The 19,317-nt window shown below is 46.9% G+C and overlaps 1 long non-coding RNA gene across 1 annotated transcript; it reads right to left on the bottom strand.

Moving 5' to 3' along the window:
• Positions 1-595: 595 nt before the first annotated feature.
• LOC125521131 lies at positions 596-1,920 on the bottom strand. The gene is made up of 2 exons (XR_007289059.1): positions 1,036-1,920; positions 596-960 (listed from the first exon to the last, which is right to left on the bottom strand). It is a non-coding gene; the product is annotated as an uncharacterized LOC125521131 (long non-coding RNA).
• Between the last annotated feature and the right edge of the window lie 17,397 nt (positions 1,921-19,317).

Raw genomic sequence — 19,317 nt, forward strand, 5'->3', positions numbered from 1 at the left:
AAAAGTGAACTCCTCTATACATTTTTTTTACAAAGTGAACTCCTTTGTTTTGCAAAGTGCACCGCAAAGGTTTTCTTAGTTTATTTTCTTTTCAGTTTTTTTTCTACACCAGGATTAAAAGTGCACTACATAAAATTAAATAGAATTTCTTGCAACCACAAACTGTACTGCAGCGAGAGGGTTAGTTTTTGGGGGTGACCAAAGTCAACCTGATATTTGAACCGTGTTGTGTGAACCCGAGGAAAAAAAACTTCACAAGCAAGCCATGAGAACCGTACGCAGTGCCCCAATGGACTGCATCAATTTTTATATATTTTTATATTTTTCTCACACTTTTTATAATAGCAAATTAAACTTTAAGAATGTTTTATTTACTTCAGTAGTTCCTGGCGAACTACAAGTCCACACCACAGGACTGCATGCGTCGCGCGCATGGGCTGCAATCAAATGGGAGTCCACAAATAGGCCAAAACTTTACAAAGACTACGAAAAATACACGTTTCTAAACACACCATTTTGCACTGCATGTCCACATGGTCTAAACTGCATGCTAAAGTCTCAATAGCACCATGTTTCCCCCGGAACTGCATTCAAATGAGTCACTGCAATTTTCATGCTTTACGTAAAATCCCCAAGCACAAAAAGCCCGGACTGCACTGCATGTGCACATACTTCAAACTACATTATTTGAATAGTCTCATCCCAAACACAAAATGAGTCCCTGTAATTTTTATACACAAAATTCTCAAACAAAAAATGCACCATTTGCACTGCTTGTTCACATGCTCCAAACTTTATGCCTTGATTCGAAGGAAGAGTGGTGGTGCCGCGCACAGGAGATCGCCGTGGGCCGGGAGGAGCTCCTGGATGCGTGGTTCGGGTAGGGGAGCACGGGATCCTCGTCGGGGGAGAGGAATTGAGCCAACTCCAGGAAACTTGGCGCATTTTTTCCATAGTGAACTACAAAACAAATTTTAGTGAGCTTCAGTAAAACATCAAATGAACTTCAACAGTTGTTGTAGCTCGCAGACGCACATCCGGGGACCAGCCATGGAGGTGGAGGTGATGAGGGAGAGGAGAACTTGTGGCACTGTGCCATGCCGCTCGGAAGCCGACCTCACGGCGGCAAGCGACGACCTACAGCCCGCCGAATCTCGCGAGGGGGGGTGCCGACGTGCTGCGTGCACCGAGGTAGTGGACTGCACGGGAGCCCTTGGACCGACCGGGGGCAGAGCCACAGCTGCGGGGGCTTACTCTGCCGCAGCTCGTGCTCCTTCCTCTCCGAGGTTGGGATCACCGTCACGGCCAGCAACCAATGGAGGGGGAGGAAGATGGAGACAGATCCGGGGGTTAACCGTCACGGACAGATCCGAGGTTGGGCTCACCGTCACGGCCAAATCGCCAGCAGCTGGTCGTCGCAAGAAGACCATCTGGAGGGGAGACATGGTAGCGACGGCCCTCCCCATCGGCTGATCCGGCGCATACTCCGCCGAGGATGTGATTTGGTCGGGGCGGCAGCGGGTACAGCTGTTGGGGGAGGGGGCCGGGGTAAAGCCACTGGGGGAGGGGGGCCGGGGTGCAGCCGCCGCGCCGCCGCCGTCTTTTGGCGAGCAGGGCTTGACTAGATCCCGTCGGGATCCGGTGACCCCCGAAGGCAGAAGGTGAGGGCGCTGGGGGAGGGGTGTCTGGGTGCTGCGCATCGCCACGGGAGGGAGGCCGGGGTGCTGCTCGCTCCTCGCTTTGAGGAGGGGCGTCGGGCAGTGTGGGGTGGGCGCGACCCCGGCGGAAGGAAGGAGGTGGAGAGGATAAGGGAAAGGGAACGAGTGGTGGTGAGGAGGGGTCGTCGGGCATCTTTTTTGTGGCCACGGGCGTAGCGGGTGCCGCCGGCGGAATAAGGTGGAGTCGGATTGGGGTCGTGGTAGTGCGGGAGGTGGGTTGGGGGTGTTATCAGAATAATCTCCGGTGTTATCATAATAAGACTCTAAAAGGTGTTATTATAATATACCCACTATATATATATATAGTGTTACTATTCATCACCCAGGGTGCAGAATAAATTATTCTTCACCCGAGGTAATCTTACGATCGCGTCCTAAATAAATTACGTTTACAATATAAATAGTTACATGCATATTGATTAAATATGTAAAATTTGGTATAAAAAAATAAAAAAAAGGTTATAAGACCATAAAAATCATATTTTATGTACGTTTTACACTATGTTTTTACATTCGTAATTTTATGTAATCTTACGTTCTCTTTTTATGTATGAAATAAGACAAAATTTATAAAACGTAAAAATACGTTGCATTGATGTCAAATTAGAGAGGGGGTGAAGAATAACTATTCCTCACCCAGGGTGACGAATAGCGCAACCCTATATATATGCCCGTGCGTTGCAACGGGAAAAAAATTTATATAGAAATTACCAAAGGCCTTGCTAGCAACGGCTAGAATTCACATAGAATGTCACGGGCGATTTCCGACGCCCATTCTATCCTATCTGAATCATCTAAGCTCGACCCGCCACATGGTTCACACAACAAATAATTGATACAACAAACAGTGGCAACAAAGAATATCAGAAAAGCATATCATAATAGCAGTAGAAATCACAATTCTTATTCTATCACTTTTCTACAAAAAGACAAAGCTCATCCCAATCAAGAGAGTATGATATAGTGGTATTCGCCCTGCTCTTACACATCTCGAAATCAACCATAGAACATCAGCCCCGAGCACTCATACGTCTTCACAAATTATTAAGATTTCTTTGAGCTCCGATAAACAATGAAAATACTGCAGAACTGTGTTTACATAATATGTGTTGCCATTATTTAGAATACCGGCATAGCTATCACTTTTTTCTGCTTGCCCTCGGAAACCTAAACCTTCTGTGGGTCTTCTGATATGACATCACCAATGTCTTTACATGCAACAGTAAGATTAGTAAAATCTTTCCAATGTGTTCATCATCTTGCTCAATGATATTTGCTTCGAAATCATCATTCTGCCCTTCATGCTCGGAAGAAGAGTGTTGCACATTTTCTATGCTGGTCATAAAGTTTTCCACTTCATTAGGAATTAGGTAATTAAGGCTAACACTGTCCAACAGTTCATCCATCTTGCCATCCGCTGGTGTCTCCTCTCCCTTCTTTGACATGTTAAACTGTAAAAGTATGATAAAATCTAACGCTTTATTCTCTCCGGGCCACTTGTTAAAAGGATATCCAGCTTATCAGTGGAGGGGCCCTACCAATTGGGATGTACTGGTATATCTTATATGTAAACATTGGAAAGAATGGCTTCTTCGCATGAAACATCCATAACTTCTGGTCCAAAATATTCACCACTGGAACCCTCTGGCTCATGCATTGACATCTTTCCTCTTTTCATGTTTGCCCATTTGTCTGGGGTTAAATCTAGCATTACGTCTGATGCCGTATCACTATGATCAACCCAATCATTGGCTTCATCAACAAGTTCTCGGCCCACTGTGATGACTCATAAAAAATTGTTGTCTATCTTGCGGAACAACTTATCTGACCTTCTAGACTTGGGCAGATGCAGGATAATGGAATTGCAAGCTTCCGTTACCTCATTAATACTATGTGGTACTGGTTGAAAGAGCTCATGTATTTATGCATACCATCATCACAGAATCTAAAAACTAAAGTACCAACGCATTTCAACAAAAGCTCACTTAAATGTGTGGTTGCTACCCTGAGCGTTGTGCCTGACAAACAATATCGCCTGAATGTAGCCTGATATTCATTAATTCATACGAATTTTTCCTGAGAAAATATGAAGTTTTAAGACCTATTTTTTAGATGGCATCGAGAGCCACCCTTGACTAATCACCTTGTTAACTCCAGCTGCCTCAACCAAGATAACAACACGGCATGCTAGCTCAAGCCAAGCACCCAGGACGACCGCGCGCACAGTTACTTATCAGGCCAGGCAAGTTACATCAAGCCTCCAACAAAACAGGCCTTGACTCTTGATAGACTTATTCAGTTAGCAAAGAAAGCTCTCCATAACTTCCCCTTGCACATTTGCCACCAGCTCTCTGTTCTGTCTTCTGTGTGCAGAATTCAGAATCTGCACCTGCTCTCAATCTGTAGAATTCAGATTCTGCACCTGCTCTCAAGACACGATCTCTCACGGTTATCAATAATTCAAAGCAATGATTTTCCTCATAAGAGAGTTCTTCTCATCATCGACATCAATGCAAAGTAAGAAGGCCTCAATCTCAGCAACATTTGTGTCATCCTCCTTAATCAAAGCTTCTTTGAATGATTGTAATGTTTTTATAAGAAACGAAGAATCCTTTTCTGTGCTCTCAGGACCAACACTTCCAACAATGTTTCCAGTAACTTCATATTCTGAATCCTCCTGCAACAAAAAGGAAATTCAGTGTAAAAAGGAATACAAGTGTTTGTGTAGACAAATACTCCCTCCATCCCGAATTACTTGTCACAGAAATGGATGTATCTAGAACTAAAAATATGTATAGATACATCCATTTCTACGACAAATAATTCCGGACAGAGGGAGTATGTGCAAGGCAATAGATTCTAGTGATATAGATCATTTTATCTAGCTTTTATAGAAGCGAAGAAAGTGAAATAAGATACTGATATACCACTGCCATCTAGAACTTTTGAACTCTACTATATAATAAGAAAGCAACAGGGCCACACCAGTCGAAGGAAGTTTGCGAGCACCTTCGATATATATATATATGGCACCTTGGTCGTTGCAGCATTCTCTTGTATTTTGATATCCTTACCAATGCTTCTTGTTATAAACCCAACAACATATCCAGTAGAACCATCTGTCACAGTCACAACACACATCCATCTTTTCTTGAAAGTAAACATACCAAGAAATATCTGCACTCTGGTAGCATACAACTTCACCTCCTCGCATCAGCAAAGCATTAACGCTCTGAACTCATGTTGAAACATCACCACCGAAACTGAAGAATAATTGACTGCCAGATCTGTCTGTCTTATCACTTCTGGCCCATTCAGGTTTAGGAGAGCATAGTTCTGTTGATAGAACACAACACAATTACCATCACATATCTTTTCATTTCGAAACAAAATGTAATTTATATTAAGTTATCACAAAGTCGGAAAATAGAGAAGAGTAATAGTTAAGCAAACAATCTAAATACATGAGGGATTCCTCTATGCACATACCCAGAAAGTACCATGTAGGTATATAATCTATCTACGCACATCCATCAATCGCCACATTACAAATTATGGTAACCAGTGACGAGCCGAAGCTATGTAGTTCCATAGTGACCATCTTGTGGTATTAAGATGTTTAGGTGCAGCTGCATAACTTTTCATTGTTTGGCCTAGATCCGCTTGGTGCATGTTTTAATAAACACAAATTCTAATCAAATCTAGCAGAATATTTGGATAGAGTAGAGAACCTTTTGAGCTCAAGCTGCTACCCAACTCATACAAAATTAAACCCAATTGATCAGTCAAAACGAAAAGTACAATCATCCGAGCATGAGGTATAGAGTAGAGCACCACGAAATCCTAGGTTACCTCTTCCAGCCGTCGTATACGAGCCCCTTTCCATCCTCCTACGCACTCTTCTTAGGCACCCCAAGGCCGCTGCCGCTTTGGTCACCTCCCTCACCTCTCTGGCTCCCCTTATAACCTAAGCGGACGATGACGAGGAAAGGAAATAGAAATCGAATCTATTCAACCTATTGTAGACTCACTATAAAAGTATAAAAGAACATATGCCTTGACTAGAAATTGCAACTATAATTATTAAAATAAATGTTCACATACCTAAACTAATCAGACCATTAGGCAGTTGATTTTGAGTGAACAGAACACCCTCCTTAAGCGATTAACAGTTTCTCATGATATCTATGGTATAATAGAATAAACAAACCAAAGAAAAGCTATATATGATTACTAAAAATTGTTGTTTTCTATCAAGAAAAGTGATGGTGTTGTAGCAAGATGATCTAAATGTAAATCAAATGGAGCTGACATCTGAACCTGCTTCTCGCGCCTAGCTCGTCTAACAGTGGAATATGAGTAGCACATTTGTATGCACAACCGCATTGCAGTAGCTAAAGGGGCTTGTCCCCCTCTCCCTCATGTCATTAGCTATCAATAATCATTACCTAGTTAGCCATTTGTAGAACAAGGTAAACACAGAGAAAACAAGATGGATTAATTCCTCATAGATGAGATGTATCCTCTCAGCATTACTCAAAAAAGGATACCTGATAGATGAGATGTATACTCTTAGAATTACTCAAAATCACCGAGTTCACTTTCACATACCTCAAGATTAGGTAGAACATTATATCTCTAATTATCCTCTACTCAAAAAGCATTTCAATTACTTGCAAAACCTGCCATCACCAAGACATCAACACTTGTAGCAATATACATTGTATATTACAATATATATCATCGGCTCATCTCATGTTGCCTAAATCTACATGGACCAATCAAATAATTGTAGCCATATGAAAGAAAAAACTGAAACAGTTCAAAGAAAGGCAAAGAATCTTCAGGCTCTATAGCAACAATGGGATTGCTCTTATTTTCGACAAACTCCTTTTGTGTAGAAGCAGTCAATCATGTCTAAAAAAAATCTGGAAACAGCTAGCAGGCTAACAAATATGGCATTATTACTGCACATAACTGAATGCAAATTACAGTAAGGGGCATAACCTGTGAAGATGGCCATCTGTCCTTGTTGCTGCAACTCAACGAACATGTGAAAGGCACACCTGCAGTAGGAAGATTCAGCAGCCACATGCAACAAGTCAGGAGTCGTGTATGAGTAAATCAGAGAAAGGAGAAAAGATGAAATCCAGAACATAAGCGGGAAGAGAAATTAGATCCTTTTTACATCAAATCAAGGCTAAAAACATGTTGAAACATACCGTTGGGTGTCTAAGGATTTATGTTTTCCAGACCAAAGAAGAAAACGATCTAGTTTTAAAGAGGAGAGTGATTACCCTACCTCCAATCATCAGGGGCGTGCAGCTCTGAGTAGGGGGTCGATCCGGAGAAACCAGCATGCACCAAGCCGCGCCGCCTCAACAGGAGTTCCTCTCCCTTCCCTCCGGCCGGTCACCGGAGCCGCCGCCGCCGGCGACTGCCTCCCTCACCTTGTGCCCCTTCTCCTCCTTTCTTCCTCTCTCCCTCATGCCCTGGTCTCTTTGCATCAGCAGGACACCGTCGCCGCCGGAGCAAGACGCCGCACCCGCCGCCAGATCCATCGACGCCGCGCCCGGATGGCCGGCGCGGCACCAGATCGAGCGCCTGGCGGTTGGGATCAGGAGGCGAGGGAGAGGAGAGCCCGTTCTCGTGTGTGTTTTCTGGCGTGCTTTTTTCAATTTAGAAAGGACCGTGGGTTGAATAGGGTAAACTATAAGGATTTATTTGTAAAATGTTTGAACAAAACGTTTTCTCACTTAAGAAAGGACTGCGGGTTGAATACTACAAAACAGAGGGGCTTTTTGCCAAAGCGTCGACGATGTACGACTAGAAGCAGTAATTGCTTTATTAGTAGGGAAAGATATATATATATATATATATCAATTAGGCTTCAAGTGCATATTTGTTAGTTAGACATATGGTTAAAATGTGGCACTAAATATGAGTAGTAAGTACTACAGTAGCAGTACTAGTATACGTCCGAGAAATTATTCACCATGTCCACCCATTGAAATTAACGTGACAACACATTGCGCGTGAGGCGACACAAGAATCCCGACGGCGTGTTCGGGTATTGTGGACTTCATATTTGGAGTACCACTTATCTGTCAAAATGTTTCATCATTCACTTAAAATAGACGATTGATCATACATTGAGTACTCCCTTCGTCCGGATATACTTGTTATCAAAATGAATAAAAGGGGATGTATCTAGACGTATTTTAGTTCTAGATACATCTCTTTTTATCCATTTTGATGACAAGTATTTTTGGACGGAGGGAGTACCATATAACTGGAATTAACCGATGCAAGTCCAAGAAGGATTGGCTCGTGCTACCGGCTGGCATCAAGTTCAAGCCCACGGATCAAGAGCTGATCGAGCACCTTGAGGCCAAAGTGAGTGCTGACATCGCGAGATCTCATCCTCTCATCAATTTGTTCATACCAACCATCGACAGCTAGCACGGCATATGCTACACCCATCCTGAGAAACTTCCAGGTAAGACACCGATCGGCCGTCTACTTGCACAAACATATTCCTTTGTTTATAGCTCTATTTTTCCTTTTAGACGTAGACCCAGTGAAGCAATTACAATTTGAAAGTTAATAAAAAGTGAAACAAGTGACTACAACATGCCAAAGATGTTGTGAAAATGCCAACTACGTACACTAAAACCTGTATTCGACAATACTGCAGGTATCACACTGAATGGCCTAAGCAAGCATTTCTTCCAGCGCAATTCCAGGGCGTTCAAAAGGGGCACGTGGACACGTCGCAAGATACAGTCGGAGTGCAGCATGCACGCGATGTGGCACAAGACTAGCAATACCTTGCTGGTGATGGTCAACGGCCGGCAGACGAGCAGCAAAAAGGTTCTGGTGCTGCACACCAACAAGAACTTCGGCCAGCAGAGGACCAACTGGGTGATACACCAGTACTACCTTGGGGACCTGGAACAAGGGAAGGCCCGGGAGCTGGTCCTCTGCAAGATTTTAAACCAGACAAACACTAGCGCCAGGACTAAAAAGATTATAAGTTAGTTTGGTATTGGTACTTGTACTACCTTGTCGTCCGCAAGTTGGTATTGTTGTTAACGATCTTTCGGTATGAACTTGGCATTTGCTTCCAACCATCATGCCGAGGGTCGACATGGATATAAAGCTGAATCATTTGTTTCGAAACGAATTTTCAGGCACCTGATTTTTATTTGATGGGTAGCATAAGCACATGTCGTTCGAATTCCCAGTTCTCCAAATTTTTCGACACAAGTGCTTGCACTTATTATCATGATGAAAAAAAATATACCTGCTGCATCCCAGTTATCAGTCTGTACTTGCAGAATTCTCTCGTTTATTGAGTAGGTATATTGTCTTTTCAGGTCAAGCAAGTTTCAACTGGGTTGTAGACTTCCCAAGCTTGGTTTCGTTTTTAACAGGCCCAGCCCATGACGACAATGGGACACAAAGATCCAGCAGGTATCTACTGGCCTCTGGCCCACCAGCGTTAGTTATATTTTGTCTTACAACATCCGCATGCAGTTTTTTTTACTGAATCAAACACACAACCCAGTTCTATTGTCCTCTTGAAACGCCATGTCCTACTTCCATTTTATAATCTCTACCTATAGTTTTACTAGTTCATATACACATATCGTTATATTGAAAATACATAAAGTTCCCTTTTCATATTTATATCCTTATTTTTGTTGTTGTTTTCCCTCCCAGCGCTGATCTTTTTACCACTGGTTTTCCCTTAAACTAACTCAATTGTCCCACCTCTTATATTCTTACAAAAACAAAACAATTTTTTGGCAAATCAGTAAGTTCTTAAAAATGTTTATCATTTTGGGATTACAACAGTTCAGAATCCACCGAAATGTGCAAAATAAGGATGAACTTTTTGACCGTGGTCCTGGGCAGAAAATGGGATGTAATAAATTACTTAAGAATTAGCAAATGGGCTGCAAATTATTCAAAAAGTAGAAAATGGGCTCTATGTTGTCTGCCACAGATTTGGAGGCTGACTTGTGGGCCTACTAAGTTCACGCGTACACAAGGTTTCTCCAAAAAAGTAACTTAGTCAACAATCGACTCTACCAGCGTTAGACCGTTAGATGTCAATGTAATGACAATCGTGCTTCTTCAGTCTCTTATCTTCCTGCTCCAGCCTCCCAAACCAGCTCCGGCGGAACCGCCTGCTCCCGCCACCCGTGGCCGGCTGTGCTATCGGGCAGGCCTCATGGCCCCACCATACTCGCATCCCTGGCCTAGCTATCCCTCTACTCACCCACACCTCCTGTTATTTTCTATCTACAGCAGCCAAACCAGTCAACCCTCGTACTCCCCACCGTGTGGGCAGCCACTGACGTGTATTCCCCGGCTCCATGTCATTCCCTTCGTAGGCCTCACTGTCGTCCACCGCCCTGGTGCTCTCGACGCGGCGTGGTCAACGAATGACATCAATCGGAAGTGGACTGTACATGGAGAGGTTGACAGCTAGGTCCACGACTGCACACAAGGAAATGCCTCCTTATTAGACGCAAAATAATGATTCCTTCACTTGACATCTGGGACCCACCGGAAGGGCATCTGTCTTTCACGAAAAAACGTTCCCACCGCTGACAGCTCGGACCCACCAGCTATATCTTCGCACGCAAGGAAGTGCTTCCTTATTACGCACAAAAAATGAATACTCCCTTGCTAGCTGGGACCCACCATATGGAAGGCTGACTTGTGGGCCTACTAAGTTGACGCGGACGGAGGGCTCTGTCAACTTAGTCAATATGAATGATTCTAGCTCTAGTGACCGTACGATGCCCATCCAACGGCCATAGTGCTTCTTCAACCTCTTCTCTTCTTGCTCTAGCCACCCAAAGCAGCGCCAGTCGTGCCACCTGCTCCTGCCTCCCGTGGCCGTCTGTGCTGCCGCGGAGTCCTCACCGCCCCCTACTACTCCCACCGCTGGCCAGGCCATCCCTCTACTCACCCACATCCCCTGTTATTCTGCGGTGACGGTAGCCTCACACCACAGCCAAACCGGTGAACCCTCGTACTCCTCTCCACGTGGGAATCCACTGCCGCGTCTTCCCCTGCTCCGCGTCGTCCCCTTCCTAGGCCTCGCCGTCGTCCACCGCCTTGGTTCTCTCGGCGCGGCTGTCATAAGTCCATGGACCGAACCCTTCCTAGCATACCTTAATAGGCGGGAGCTCCCTGATGACCAGAACAAGGCCCGTCGCATAGTCCGACGCTCCTAAGCCTACAAAGTTCACGAAGGAGAACTCTAAAAGAAAAGTACTACTGGATTCTTGAAAGATGTATCTCTGGAGAGGAGGGGTGACAGTTCTTGGCCGAAATACATGATGGTCTCAGTGGGCACCACGCCACAGCTCGGGCCCTCGTAAGTAAGGCCTTCCGTATAGATTTCTTTTGGCCCATGGCCCGAGCAGATGCACAGGCCCTCGTGCAATGCTGTGTCGGGTGCCAGCTGTTCGCCAATCAAAGTCATATGCCGCCCACTGCCCTAAAAACAATCCTCATTACTTGGTCTCTGATGGTCTAGGGGCTCGATATGGTAGGACCCCTTAAAGGGGGAAGCCACAAGAAGAAATATTTGCTGCTTATGGTGGATAAATTCACTAAGTGGATAGAGGCCAAACCAGTCAAAACAACTGAAGCTGGGCCGGTGATCGACTTTATATCCGGTGTTGTACACCGTTATGGTGTCCCGCACAACATTATTATTGATAATGGCTCCAACTTTACAATCAATGATATGAAAAACTGGTGTGCTAACTAGGGCATTAAGCTTGATTACACCTCCGTATATCACCCTCAAACAAACGGTCAGGTTGAACGGGCTAATGGTTTGATAATGAGCTGCATTAAACCCAGACTAGTGTTATACCTACGGGAGTCAGATAAACACTTGGTCAAGGAACTTGATTCCGTACTCTAGGGACTGCGGACAACGCCTAATCGAATGACCGGATACACACCCTTCTTCATGCACTACAAAAAAAGACACATCCGTGACATTTTGGGCCGAACGAATTTTTTTCCTGTCATACTTATGACACTTCTATGACAATAATTGTGACAAAACCCGGTATCATCATAGATGTGGTGGGGGCCTACTTCTATTAAAAAAATCATGACAGAAAATGGGCTTTTTGTCCTGGGCAGGCTGGAGACGCAACTGCATGACATTCTTTGGGCTGTCCATGACGGGAAAACCGTGGTAGAAGCAAGGGCGAGGAAAATATCGGGGAGTTCCCGGTTACGGTGGGTGGTCGGGGGCCGAGCGATGCGCATTTCTCTCGTACGTACGCGCGTGTGTGCGGGGCATTGGGCTCTAACTGAACCCAAGCGAGGCGTTGGGCTCTAACTGAACCCAAGCGATTGCACTGCAGGCTACGCGTTACAGAACCCGAGCGATCGATCGATCCCTTGCTATTAACTGAACCCGAGTGTGATTCCTTTACTACTACTGCTAACTGAAGCCAATCAATGCTGCCTATGGATGAACAGTGAGCGTTGTTGAGGGGGTTTGGATGAACAGTTCCCGGTGGGGGTTGGATGAATAGGACCCCGTGGTAGTAGAGGTCATTGCCGCTGGATGAACAGTACCCCGATCGATCGAGCCGGTTGATGAACAGGACCCCGTGGAGGGCTGGATGAACAGGACCCGTTGGAGGGTTAGTTGAACAGTAGCCGGTGGAGGCTGGATGAACAGTAGCCGGTGGAGGGATGGTTGAACAGTAGCCGGTGGAGGGCTGGATGAACAGTAGCCCATGGAGGGGTGGTTGAACATGACCCTGTGGAGAGGGCTGGTTGAACAGTAGCCGGTGGAGGCTCGATAAACAGGTGCCCATGGATGAACAGTCGTAGGTGGAGGCTGGAGGAGGTCGACGGTGGATGAACAGTAGCCCGTGGAGGCTGGAGGAGGTTGACGGTGGAGATGAACAGTATCCCGTGGAGTCCCGTTTTGTGGTACACCACACCCCTCCTGATGAAAAGGACCCCCGTTTCGACCGTAGCGTTCCAACACGAGTCAGTTTCCTCCGTTTTGCGGTATGCCACACCCTCCTGATCAGCAGGACCCCGTTTCGACCGTAGGAGGTCCGTTTCCTCCGTTTTCGGTACGCCAGGCCCCTCCGGTGAACAGGATCCCGTTTCCATCATGGCCGGTTGAACACAAGGCTGTTTCCTCCGTTCTGCGATACGCCAGGCCATCATCGGCTGTTCCGTCCAAGCCGGTTGGCTCCCGATGAACACGACGACGCATTCCATTCTGACCCAGCCGGTTGGCTACCCATGAACACGACGACGACGCAGTTTCTCCGTTTCGACCCAGACACAGCCATGTACATGAGCCCTGGCCGTACGTATGCGCGACTAGGCATTTGAGACCCCACCCATATGTACGTACGTGGCTGTATTTTCTTTCTTGCACCCTGGCCGCTGTACGTACGTGTACATGCTACGTGCACGCCTCTACTACGACACGTGCCCTTCCTTGCACGGCCATGGTTCATCGTTGCAGCCTGCAGATAGACCGATCAACCAGTATGGACGTACATGTTCGCGACCAGAATGACAATGCTATGTACACTTCGACCAGGTGGATCCCGACTGTCACGCACTTTCTTGCGTGCGAAGATGTAGCTAGTGGGCCCCAGCAGTCAGTTGGCGAATCGTTTTTTTACCGTAATATGGACGCACTTCCTTGCGTGCGAAGATGTAGTTGGTGGGTCCCAGCAGTCAGGGGGCGAATCATTTTTTTTGCCCGTGATATGGATGCACTTCCTTGCGTGCGAAGATGTAGCTGGTGGGTCCCAGCAGTCAGGGGGAAACGTTCCTTTTTCGTGAAATACGATGGCCCGTCCGATGGGTCCCTGCTGTTAGGTGGAGGAATAATTATTTTCCACGTAATAACGAGGCACTTCCTTGCTGCAGCCGTGGACCCAGCCGTCAGCCTCTCCACGTACAGTACTCTTCCGATGGAAGTCAGTCATTGACCACATTAACCACACTGCGCTGAGAGCACCAAGGTGGTGAACTATGGCGAGGCCTAGGAAGGGGACGACGCGGAGCCGGGGAAGTCGCGGCAGTGGATGCCCACGCGGAGAGGAGTATGAGGGTTCACTAGTTCGGCTGCGGTGTGAGGATTCCATCGCCGCAGGGTCGGGCCAGTGGTGGGAGTAGTATGGGGCTATGAGGCCTCTGCGGCAGCACAGCCGGCCACGGGAGGCAGGAGCAGGCGGCATGACCGGCGCTGCTTTGGGAGGCTGGAGCAAGAAGAACAGAGGTTGAAGAAGCACGACGGCCGTTGGATAGACATCGTACGGTCACTACAGCTAGAATCGTTTATATTGACTAAGTTGACAAATCTGTCGGTACGTGTCAACTTAGTAGGCCCACAGGTCATCCACCAAAATGGTGCGCCCAGATGTCAGGGGGAGGAATCATTTTTTGGGCGGGTGAAGCTAGAATATCTGAGATTGAAGAAGAAGCACGACATCCGTTGGATAGACATCGAATGGCCACTGTTGCTAGAACCGTGTGTTGACTATAAGTTGATAAAGCCTTGCATACGCGTCAACTTATTTTTTAGGGGATGCGTCAACTTAGTAGGCCCACAAGTGTGTGGCAGAGAACTTATAGTCCATTTGAGATTTGTAAGAATGTACATCCCATTTTTGAATTCTAATGGAATTTACTACAGCCCATTTACAGTTTCCGATAAAATTTCCCACATTTTGATGGGATCCGAAATATTTTTATCCCAAAATTTCTAGTCAGATTAAATACAATTTCAATATAAATTTGTCTTACGTAAAAATCCAACGAAACATTGCGTGCGAAACAATTAATGGAATTAAAATTTTCAAAATCCAAAAATAATATTTTATGAACTAATTACGTGTTTGGTGCATTTTGTTTATAGTTACAGCCCAGTTTTTATAATTACATCCCATTTATCATTTCTTAAAGCCCATTTTCTTGTTAATCCTAATGCATCCCTCCTAGGAAAGATTTGCAGCCCAACGGGGCGGAGAATATCAAGTTGACCTTGCCCGGGTATTCCTCAAACAAAGTATAGCTGGGTTAGCCATTTTCAGCTTGAAAAAACCTAATATCTGGGCTGGATATCTGGCCTGGCTAGACGGGCCACAGCCCGCCCACTTAATACCCTGCTCTCCTGTAAACAACAACGAAAACATCGCTCAAGAAAAACTCTGCACTGCTCACACATCAAAAACACAAATACTGCTCGAGCTGCTTGGTCCCAGCCTGTAACACCCACAATGCGGCTATATCTCCCACGTGTCGGGGCACGACTTAGAGGCATAGCCGCATGGTAGGCTTATCGCAAGAGGGGTAATCCTCACACATCCCATGTACTGAATAAGGAAGGGATAAAGAGTTGGCTTACAATCTCCACTTCACACAAATACAAGTTAAACATACATCATCCAGAATACAATCAAGGTCCGACTACGGAACCAAAATAAAAGAAGACAACCCCAAATGCTAGATCCCCGATCGTCCCAACTGGGCTCCACTACTGATCAATAGGAAATGAAACAACACAACGAACAAGATCTTCATCGAGCTCCCACTTGAGCTCAGTTGTGTCACCTGCACTGGTATCATCGGCACCTGCAACTGTTTGGAAATATCTGTGAGTCATGAGGACTCAGCAATCTCACACCCGCGAGATCAAGACTACTTAAGCTTATGGGCCTCAAAGGGGTAGTGAGGTGGAGCTGCAACAAGCACTAAGCATATATGGTGGCTAACTTACGCAAATAAGAGCGAGAAAGAAGCAACGCAACGGTCGTGAACTAGAAGTGATCCTGAAACTACTTACGTTCAAGCATAACACAAGAACCGTGTTCACTTCCCAGACTCCGCCGAGAAGAGACCATCACGGCTACACACGCGGTTGATGCATTTTAATTAAGTTAAGTGTCAAGTTCTCTACAACCGAACATTAACAAATTCCCATCTGCCACATAACTGCGGTCACGGCTTTAGAAAGTTCAAACCCTACAGGGGTGTCCCAGCTTAGCCCATCACAAGCTCTCACGGTCAACAAAGGATATTCCTTCTCCCGGGAAGACCCGATCAATCTCGGAATCCCGGTTACACGACATTTCGACAATGGTAAAACAAGACCAGCAAAGCCGCCTGATGTGCCGACAATCCCGATAGGAGCTGCACATATCTCGTTCTCAGGGCAACATCGGATGAGACATCCTACGAGTAAAACCGAACCTCAAGTTTCCCCGAGGTGGCCCCACAATCTACTCGGTTCAGACGAACACTTAGAGAAGCACTGGCCGGGGGGGGGGGTTAAATTAAGATGACCCTCGGGTTGCCCGACCCAAGGGAAGGGTTATAGGTTGTTAGGCAAATGTAAAACCAAGGTTGGGCCTTGCTGGAGGAGTTTTATTCAAAGCAAAATGTCAAGGGGTTCCCATAACACCCAACCATGTAAGGAACGCAAAATCAAGGAACATAACACCGGTATGATGGAAACTAGGGCGGCAAGAGTGGAACAAAACACCATGCATAAGGTCGAGCCTTCCACCCTTTACCAAGTATATAGATGCATTAATTAAATAAGAGATATTGTGATATCCCAACATATCCATGTTCCAACATGGAACAAACTTCAAGTTCACCTGCAACTAGCAACGCTATAAGAGGGGCTGAGCAAAGCGGTAACATAGCCAAACAACGGTTTGCTAGGAAGGGGGGCTAGAGGCTTGACATGGCAATATGGGAGGCATGATATAATAAGTGGTAGGTAGCGCGACATAGCGATAGAACGAATAACTAGCAAGAAAAGATAGAAGTGATTTCGAGGGTATGGTCATCTTGCCTGAGATCCCGCAAGGAAGAAGAACAAGTCCATGAAGAAGACAAACGGAAGTAGTCGAACGGATCCTCACAACTCCGGAACGAAACCGAAGCTAACGAGAGAAGCAACCCGGAAAGAAGCAAACAACATAGTAAACAACCATCACATAAACATGGCATGATGCGCAACCAAGTATGATGCATGGCTGGTTTAAAGAGGCATGGCATGGCAAAGTGCAACAAACAACACTACAAATTAAGTGGAGCTCAATATGCAATGAGTTGCATATTGATGGATCACCACATTCAAGTTATTTAGTTCGATCTTGTTTATGTACCCAACAATATTAAATGTTGTTAAACATGGCAAGAGGTGAAGCATATGAAAACTACCTATCTAGACAAGTGTAAATGAGACCAGAACAACAAACAACAATTCCGGTAAATCCTCATGTGCATAATATGAATTTGGTACTGTTCTGCCCTAAACCATATATTAGAGTTGTTAAACATGCAAAGCAAGTACGCCATGTCAAACTAGGCATTTTTCTACCCCATTTACATATAAAGTTTATTAAATTTGAAGCTACGGTTATTTAGTTATGAAATAAACCATTTAACATGGCATTAAAGCAAATTAAAGCAAACAGCAAGTTTAACATATCAAACATGCATGAAAGTTGGATATTGTGAAACTAGATGAAATTTTAGTCAAGTTGCATATATAAAACATTTTAAACCGATGCCCGGTTCAAGAGTTATTAAAAGCATGAAGTTAGGGGTTTTCTGTAAAAACTGTAAAACCTGGGATATTAGCCAAATTCGCAGCGCAGTAAAAAAATACTACGGGCTGCATCTCAAGCAGGCTTGGTTTCTCACCAGAGGGCTCAACCACGCAGTAGAGAAGAGCAAGGCCAGCAGGGGAGCGGTTGGGCCTTACGGTTGAGCTAGGAGTAGCGGCGCAGCTAGGTCGAAATGCTGGACTCGCTCGAGTCAACGCGGGTGCGCTGGACGAGCAGAAGCAGAGGAGCGGTCAACGCGGGGTTGTCTCGCTCGATGCAGGCGGCAGCTTGATGAACCGGAGGACGCGAAGGATCCCGCGATGGAGCTTCGCCGGAATGAAGCAGGAGCAGTGGCGCTGGACCAGAGGAGGGTCGTCGCGGGACCGGGGTTGACGCGGACGAGTGTAGGGGCTCGATGCAGAGGAGACGGGCGACGGCTGCTTGCGGTTCAGGGGACGAGGTGAGGGCGGCGCCACGGCGTTGGACTTGGCGACTTGCAGGTGCGGGCGTAGGAGGAAGGTGGAGGAGGCCGGCGAGGAGGCGTGGAGGAAGGCGGCAGCTCATCTGCTGGGCTCGCCGGCGAGAGGGTGCTGCGGCTGCTGCTGCTCATGGCGGATTGGTGCGGCTGGCGAGCTCCAGCTTGAGGATGCCAGGGGCATAGGCACGGGCCTGTGGGAGGTCACGGGAGGAGGTTGCGGCCTCACCGTGAAGCAGAGGAAGCCGCAGATGCTGGCTGCTGGTGGCACATGGCGGCGGGGATCACGAGGACGAACTCGAAGCACTGGAGGTTGCAGGAGGACGACGCAGCAGAGGGACTTAATGACGCGGAGTCTTGGAGCTCCGACGAAGTTCGGCTATGATGGGGATGACCGGCTGAGCTATTGCTCCGGTGGTCACCGGACGAAGCAGGATGACAGCGGCGGCGCCACGCAGCTTGGGCGAGCTCCTGCTCGTTCCCGCGAAGGAGGGAGAGGGGGCACCGTAAGAGAGAGAGGGGGGGGAAGCAGGAGGAGAGCTCGAGAGGTTGGCCTGGGTCTTGCGGCCGGCTCGAGGAGAGGGCAGAGGAGCCGCGGGGTCCTGCTGGAGGAGCTAGACGACGGAGGGAGCTCCGGTGGTGCTGCTTCTTGCGGCGGTGCGCGAGAAGCAGAGGAGGTTGTGGGCTCGAGCGTGGAATGGGTCTAGGGGAAGGTGGAAGCTGGTTGGGTGGAACTGGCAGGGGAGATCCCGAGGGGAATTGGTGGAGTGGCGGTGGCGGCGATGTGTGGATGGGACAGAAGGCCTAGGTTTTAGGGATTTGTCTAGGGTTGGATAAAGGGGAACTATATATAGCAAATGGATTTTTTGGTTAGGGGCTAATCCGTCCCTCCTATCGTAATCAGACGGCCGGGAAAAAATAGATAGGGAGTCCAAACAAGAAAACGGAGATGTTTCCGGGATGTTTGGGGATGATCCGAATCCAACGGTGACGATTGTCCGGGTCGGGTTTGGGTAAGTTTCGGACACGCGCGAGGGGTCGATGCACTGTGCAAAGAGGGGTAGGCTGGGCCTAGGCTGTGTAGGAGAGGTCTGAGGCTGAGAAGAGAGAGACGGAAAAGCAGCCCGGTAAGGTTTCCGGAGACCGAAAACGTCCGACGTTTGACCGGCTATATTGCCGCTATAGTTTAACGGTTGGGCTATCAAACGGACTCTGAATGCGATGAAACTTGGCAGGCGGTCTACTGACAACATAACAACACCGCATGCCAACTTTTGACCCATTCCGAGAACATTTTCCGGCCACTTATAAAATAATATTTCGGATGTGCCGCGGGCGCGTGCAAGTGAGTCTGGGCTCAGAACGGACAACAGACGGAACTGGGGGAACCCGGACGAATGCAAGTTTTGAAAACATGATGATGCAATGCGGATGATGACATGGCAATATGCAACACGCAAGCGAAAGACAAGAC

Source organism: Triticum urartu, chromosome 7 (assembly GCF_003073215.2).
Source record: "Triticum urartu cultivar G1812 chromosome 7, Tu2.1, whole genome shotgun sequence".
Classification (NCBI taxonomy): Eukaryota; Viridiplantae; Streptophyta; class Magnoliopsida; order Poales; family Poaceae; genus Triticum; species Triticum urartu.